Raw genomic sequence first — 8,141 nt, 5'->3', positions numbered from 1 at the left:
GGAAGCTTACTTTCTTGGGTGGCTGGTTGTGTGGTTGATTATTCATTTAGTTTGCTGTCCTTAAGGAAGAGATTACCAGAGGAAGCATTATTTAAGGGGGATAGGGAAAAGTAGGTGGAAGCCATGCTTTGTAGGTAAGATCTTGTAAGTGGAATGAATTACTATAGAAACACCAAGAACCAGATAACAAAACAGGGTTTTATTAAGGGAAATGGCTGTGCATGCAGAGAGGAAGGAGCACGGAAAACTGGGTTAGCTTTGGGAATATGACATGAGGTGAGTGGGCACACATAGACAGTCTAAGGGAGTTTCAGTGACGCTTTCAGATGGCACCAAAGTACACCGAAGAATGTGCTCTCTGCTCCCAGGAAGCAGTCTCTCTGAGTACAGAGGTAAATTCTGAGTGTGTGGCAAATGCGTAGCTTTCCTCCATGTTGCTTAAGCCTTCCCAAAGACCTAAAAGCAAGCAGGCTAGATGACTGTGTACCAAAGTCCTCAAACTATAAGGAAATGTGAATCTTGTTTCTCTTAAATTGTTTGTCTGAAGAATGTTTCACAGTGTCAGGAATCCCAACTCAGAACCAAAGGCAAAAATCTAACATTTATTACTAACAATCCCCATGTATCAGAAAACTATTTTAGGACCAAAATGGTATCTAGTTTGCTCTTCTGTAGTTACATAGTATTGAAAGTGTTCTTTTCCATAAGAAAAAATATATCTCTTTGTTATATTTAAATATGTTTATTTGTGAGTTACCCCTCCCCCTTCAGTGGACAAAGAATTAGAACTGGATTTCTTTCTTTCTTTCTTTCTTTCTTTCTTTCTTTCTTTCTTTCTTTCTTTCTTTCTTTCTTTCTTTCTTTCTTCTTTCTTTCTTAAATCATTTCTTTTATTTTTGAGATTATAATGCAGTTATATCATTTCCACTTCCATTTCCTCTCTTTAACCCTCCCGTATACTGTGCCTTGCTCTCTTTTAAATTCATGTCTTCTTTTTTCATGAATTGTTGTTACATACATATGTGTGTGTATACACATATGTTTCTAAAAACATAAACGGACCCTGCTCAATCTACGAAATGTTTCTTGTATGTATGTTTTCAGGGCTCACAATTTAGAATTGGTTAACCAATCGTCTGCTCTTCCCTGGGAAAGACTGTTTCTCCTGCTCTCAGCATTCTTTAGTTGTCTGTAGTACTTTTGGTAAAGTTGAGGCCTGGTGGATTTTCTCCTGTTCACTTTGGCCTGTCTGTTGTTGTTGCCCTTGTTCAGCTCATGTGAAAGCAGTCATGGTGATGAGACTCCATTGGTGAAGCTTCTGACATTACTGCCAGACACAATCTCATAGAAAAATGTGGAATGCTTCATGAATTTGCATGTCATTATTGTGAAGGGGACATGGTACTCTCTGTACTGCTCCAATATCAGCACATGCACTACTGAAATGAGCACAAAATGTCTTTATAATCCAAATGATTTGCTCAATGATAGGGTCCTTACTCAAACACAATACTGAACTCAGATCTTTTCTGTAGTAGTTGGTGGATGCTAAATTATTATCAACGCATGCCTCTAATATAGACACTAGTTTTACAAGAATGTATCGTATTTAAGATGTGAGTAATGATAGAAGTGCGAGATGACATAGCAGTAAAGAGCACTGGATGCTCTTCCAGAGGACCGCGGTCCAGTTCTCGGCCCTCACGCAGTGCTTTTGGCTGTCCCCAACTCCAATTCCAAGGAATCTGATGTCTTCTGCTGGCTCTGTGGGCACCACGCATATACTCATTGCACGGGTGTACATTTAAGCAAAACACACATACACACATACAGGTGACGGTTCAATGGTCAAAAGCAGCCCATGTAAGCATGAGGATTGCGGATCAGATGTCCAGACGCCACAGGAATGCGTCTTGTGTGTCTGTAATTCCAGCACTCAGATGACACTCGGAGGACCCTCAGAACAAGCTAGCTAGTCAAACGGGCTGTGAGAGCAAGCTCTGGGATCAACTGAAAGACCTCGACTCAGTGAATGATGTCAGTCTCAAGCCTCCTCATATAGACATATACACAAACTTTTAGTCACATGTGCGCCCGCACAATTGTGAACACAGACACAGACGTACACACTGTACGTATATATACCTGAGAGAGAGAAATGTTAATATTTTATGATTCCATAATGTCTCTGTGATTCAAACTTCCAAAGAAATACTTATTTCTAAAAAATTAAAACCAAACCTGTAGTTGGACATTTATACAGTAAAATTACTGTAGTAGCGTGACGATAAACAACAGCATACCCAAGCAAGGTGCATTCAAATCTATTATACCTTTATTATTACCATTGTCATTATTATAGCTTTAGATATTAAGAATATGTAGAATGGTAATTATGATCATGTAATTTGCCAAAAGTAGAGAATAATTACAACAATATGTTTAATTGCTTTAAATGAAAGGGTCAATTATAGCTGAGATGAAAATTACACCATTGAGCTAAGACAGCTCTGTGTCAATAAATCATTGAGAGCAATTCTTCTCTCTATGTACGAGTGGATTCAGGCATGGCACGTTGCCAGAGAATAGAGCTGGTTTGAAAAGGGTTTTTGGGAGAATGGCTTACCCACAGAAACAATTTTTCCTATGCCCCAAATCATAAGCATTGACTCACTGCCAAATAGTACAGTTGTTAGGACAAGCATACTTTCCCTCATGGCTTTCATATCAGTCCTGCCAAAATGGGCAAAGGACCCTGTGAATCAGCAAAAAGGAAAATCAAGTTGCTGCAAAGTGAAGAAGTCATTTTCATGCCATAGTGTTGCTATTGTGCATAAAATGTTCAAGAGAACAATTTAAATGTTTTTTAATGATTTTAAAATTCATTTTAAATAATTTAAATGAATTATTTAAGATATTCCATCAAAGCTGAGGATAGAGTTTCTTATCTCTCATAAACCAAAAATTAAAGTGATTTGTTACTTTCATATGTTTTCTTTTATTTGCTAAACACTTTATTAGGTGCTTCCCAAGTGTTGTGTCATTTAATTCTCATAATAATTTTACTCATTTGTTCAATGGGTATCCAAAAGATAATTATCATTTTCACATTATAGACTTGAAAAGTAACAAACAATGGATGACATAGTTAATTTTAAACTATGTGCCAGATGTTTTTTGATTCAAATTTTCTGATGCCAGTTTTTTTTTCTGCTAGTTCACTTTGTCTCTTTTTACTTCTATTAATTTCAAGGTTGTAGAGGACCGCATAGGCCCTTCTAAGGAAGAGTTTGCTGTTACTACAGAATGCAGACCTCCAGGAGAAGCGCTAGCATAGTATTTGAGCCAAGGCCAACGTTTTAGGATGTTGCTGATCAATGGCTAAACTCAGATGAAATAAAAGGGCTTAAAAGTTCTTTCCTGTTTTTGTCTCTTTAAAGGGCAATGTCCTCCTTGAGCCTCCGTGGGTACTGAAGGCACATGGCACACCCATATACATACAGGCAAATGCTCGTTCACATAAGATAAGAAATACAAATCTAATGAGAAATAATAGCTGATTTGAGAAAGTAGAAGGAGGATAAAGGAATTTAAGTATTGATTAATAGAAATTATTCCATCGGAATAAAGATAGAAAATATTAAAGAAAACCTCCAGAACACACACACACACACACACACACACACACACACACACACACACACTCAGAAAATATGAAATAAGACAAAATAGAAAATTACCAAAGGCATAAACACTAACCCAGGGCAGTCTACCTTGTTGCCTGGGGGTTGCATCCCAATATGGGGAAGAACCAGGCCCACACTTTGGGATGATGTCACAGTATAATGCTAAAAGTGGATCAGCTCTGATAGCGAATTGAAGAAATAGTAACCCAGCGCTCCCTGAATATGGTTGAAGACAGTAATCTGCAACCACAAAGGTTTATGCCAAATAAAACAAATGCAAAAAAAACCCACACAGTGTTACAGTTTAACTGCTAGATAGTAAAGACTAGGGATATTAGTGACAAATAAAAATGACCTTGTATATGAGGAAACATTAGGTAACATGAGGAAACATGGCTAATGACTGACTTCTTGTTCAGAAGTAATGGGAGCTGATAATGGTTTCCATGACATATTTCAAACACTAAAAGTAAACAAACAAACAAAACCCCCAAACAACAACAACATGAAAAAATATCCAAATAATGATTTATATCTGGAGAAACTTTTTAACAATAAGGCAAGATAAGATAGAATTCTTCAACTAAACACAAACATTTGCTAACACAAGCACACACACTCATACACACACATATACACACACACACACACACACGAAGTCATTATATTTAAGAGGAACACACTGTGACAGAGTGAAGAGAATCAAAACCAGAGAGTAACTAGGGCCTGTTGTGGGGATTTTTCTTTCTGCCCCAAGCTCCTGGAATAATGATTCATGAGACTCAAAATACATTAAAAAATACCTGGGTCATATAGCTAGGCTCTTCTCTAATTAGCTCATAACTTATTCTAATCTACATTTTGCCACATGTCTGGTTACCTCTGCTCAGCTATCAAGTGTCTGTCATTTGCACATCTTACCCGGAAAATCTTGAATATTTTCTCCTTCCTGGATGCCCCACATTTCCTATAGGCCATAGGTTTTTTAATTGACAGGTGATGCATTCATACAATACACAAGATATTTTCTCTACAAAGGTCTATAAGAAAAATATGCAAAAGCTTCCATCCCAAACCCACAAAATTACCTTTTTTTTTTTTTAAAGAGAAAGGAATGAAGAAAGGAAGGCAAATTGTGACTAGATTTACAACCCAAAATAATTCCATTACAACACATACTGATTCTTACTTAGGAATGAAAGTGACAACATATATGTATAATGTTACATTAAAATAAAAAAATTACTTAATTAGTTAAAAGAATTAATTAAGACAATTTAGTTGTGCAGGAGAAACAGGTCATGTTAATGGATTTTAAAACTCATTGTTAGAATTGTTAATTTTCATTTAATTGCACATCAGGTTTAATGAAGTACCATCAGAAAAACCAAGATACCAAAAGAATATCATAGAAATTTGAAACATTTTTATAAATTTCATTTGAAAATACAAATAGCCTAAAGTAGCCACAGCAGGTGTGAAAAGAGAAGGAAAGTTTTAAGATTGAAACAAACTACCTCACATCAGGATTCACTGTAACTAATATCGTTAAGACAGAATGCTGTTGAGAGACCAAGAGACTGAAAATCAGTGGCTATTATTTTAAATTTTAAAGCACAGGCCTGAACTAAGGCTAGCCGGGTGGAGCCCTAAGGGGAAAAACTCCCCATACTGCATTCTTTTCCTGCCCACTAGAGATAAAGTTGCTAGGAAACTGGCCCATCCCCCTAGGGAGGGACACCAAATCATTAATGGTTTGGGGACCTCCCCTATAGCCAATCAATTCAAAATGCAATAGCCCTTTTGCGTTTCAAGCAATAGATACTTGCCAGGTGGTGGTTTCAAGCAATAGTTACTTGCCCAAGCTGCATCTTGTAATAATTTGTAATAAAAAGATCCTCATGTGTTTTGCAGCGGACTCGACTCCTGTTGGTGGTCTTTTGGGGTCTGGCGATTTGGGCACAACGCTTTGAATATAGGAACAGACGTGTGTGGGGGTGGTGGTGGCGAGGGAACGTCAGGAAAGCGTTGCTGCGAAACCATGACTTACATTCCCAGCCTCCACATAAAAATGGGGCATGGCTCTAAATTTCTGTAATCATAGCACTGAGGAGGAGAAGGATCCCTGAGAAAGACAGGGATAGGTACTGGCATAGACACAGAGATACAGAGACACACAGACAGAGATAGAAAGGTAGGTAGGTAGGTAGACAGACAGACAGACAGATAGATAGATAGATAGAGACTTCTTAAAAGTGCAGTTGAGGAAGAAACTCAACGCCAACCTCAGACCTCCAAACACTCGTACATACTCACACGAACATTACAATACATAGACACACACATCTGCATACGTATATATATGCATGCATGCACACAAAATAGTAAACATATAAGAATTTGTTCCAATTTTAAATTAATTTTTTGTCATTTCAGTTATGTGTTTGTGAGCTATGTTCAGAGCACTGATGCTCGTAGAGGCCAGAATGATTGGCTCTCCCTGGAGCTGAAGTTATATTCAGCCGTGAGCCATCTGATGTGGGTGCTGGGAACCAAACTCTGGTCCTCTGCAAAAGCAGCATAAGCTCTTAACTGCCGAGAGGGCCTAATTCCAGACTGACTTCATGACAGGCTTTAGTCTTAACTTTTACCTGACTAGGCTTGAATTTCAGTTTCTGTTTCTAGGAGCGTTGTAACAGGCAGCCAATCAGCTTCTGCCCCAACCACTGGTTTTGGGTTACCTCCAGCTTTGTGAAGTCTCTGAGCACGTGACCAGTCCTGATTGCTCCGTACTCCTTGGTTAGTTGCCCACTAATCAAAGTAAGGTCACCTAATCGTCCCTGGAATTCCCTTGACTGACTGTCTGGAATAGGGCCTGGAAGCCTGCTTCTGGGTCACTGATATTTTGTGAAGGTGGTGGTCCCAGCATGCTGGAATTCTCTGCAGAATTAAGGCTCTTTGATTTTTGCATACTGTCTGAGTTGGGGCGTGGGGGCTGTCTTTCTTCGATGATTCACAGACCCTAACACTACCATGTCATGACTCTAACTCCTCTCAAAAATGCAACACAGAAATAAATTTACTATATATGAAGTTTAGTTTGTTGAGAATTCCAACATTTATATTTGAGAATTGGAAGGTCAGAATTGCAAGTATATGAATTCCTCACATAAGTTTTCATTGTTAACACCAACTACATTACAGATCTAAACATAAAACTAAAATTATAAAATAACCACTAGAAAAAAGTCTTGATCACTTTGAATTAGGTAAATATTTTAGGAGAAAAAAATAAAAAAGACATTATTATCATGAGAAAGCTATTTAAGAAAGTATTCAAAGGGCACCATGAAAAGATTAAAAATTTAAGTTTAATTTTACATTTGAAGGAAAATTCGCACACTCTTTAGAAAGATACTGCAAGGAAGAAGATGTGAGGATGGATAACACATATATGAAAAGGTATTTGACCTCAGTGGAAATCAAACCCAAATGAAATGACATTATAAACCAGGATGACTAAAATTAAAAAGTACTCATAGTGATAAAGCCATGCTGATAGGCAGATTGATATTTTTCCCTACGAAGCTGAACAAATTCATACAAGACTACGTAGTTTTGCTCTTGAATTTCTATCAAAGAAAGATGAAAACATATTTCACACAATGTTCATGGCAGCAGTACTCAAGCAGGCCCGCAATGGAACAGCCTAAACGTCCATGAACAACTCAAAGGACCACCCCAGTGTGGTAAATCTAACTTGCAAAAATGTCAGGTGGCGTGTTGGTATGCGCACCATCAAGGAGGGACCTTGACTACAGGACTTTGGGTAGAAGAATCCGGCAGTGACTCTACATGTCTAAGGAATATCAGCAAGGGTGAAAGGGTTACTTAGGAAAAGCTTCTCAGTGTGTGGGTCAGTGACTGGGGCTACCAGCTGCCAAGGGCATACAGGAACTTAGTGCAAGTGTTTTATACTTTTACTGTAATGGTGAGAATATGGGTGTGGATATTTGCCAAAGGTAAGAACTAGATAAGTAAAATCGGTAAGTTTTACTTTAGCATGTTTTGTGTTTCAGTGACACTGTTAAAACAAGTGTTGTCTTTTATTCTTTTGCTAACGTGTGGATCTTTGTTGTGTGTATTTTTATGTAAAATAAATTCTAGAGTACACATTATGAGAAACATAGAGTTGAGGATACTCAAGAAACTTCTTTGGGTCCTATCATTAGCCAAGGAAGAAGTCACGGTTTGAAAGCGTTGTACACAATCATGTAATATCAAAGTTCAAAAAGCAACTAGAAGCCAACACTGGGTTGCTTTTGTTGATTATGTGTTTTATTTTTGTGGTGACAAGAATCAACTCAGGGCCTCACACATTTTAGTTAAGTCCTGTAACACACACGCACACACACACACACACACACACACACACACACACACACACACACACAC

At 37.9% G+C, this 8,141-nt stretch overlaps 1 non-coding gene across 1 annotated transcript; it reads right to left on the bottom strand.

Moving 5' to 3' along the window:
• Window positions 1-1,348: 1,348 nt before the first annotated feature.
• LOC129675377 (U6 spliceosomal RNA) lies at window positions 1,349-1,452 on the bottom strand. Its single transcript, XR_008719915.1, has one exon. It is a non-coding gene; the product is annotated as a U6 spliceosomal RNA (small nuclear RNA).
• Window positions 1,453-8,141: the final 6,689 nt, after the last annotated feature.

The sequence above is a fragment of the Psammomys obesus genome, unplaced genomic scaffold, assembly GCF_907164565.1.
Source record: "Psammomys obesus unplaced genomic scaffold, mPsaObe1.curated_primary_1811, whole genome shotgun sequence".
Lineage (NCBI taxonomy): Eukaryota > Metazoa > Chordata > Mammalia > Rodentia > Muridae > Psammomys > Psammomys obesus.
The sequence above is the reverse complement of the archived record's forward strand: the minus strand, read 5'-3'. Positions and strand labels throughout refer to the sequence as shown.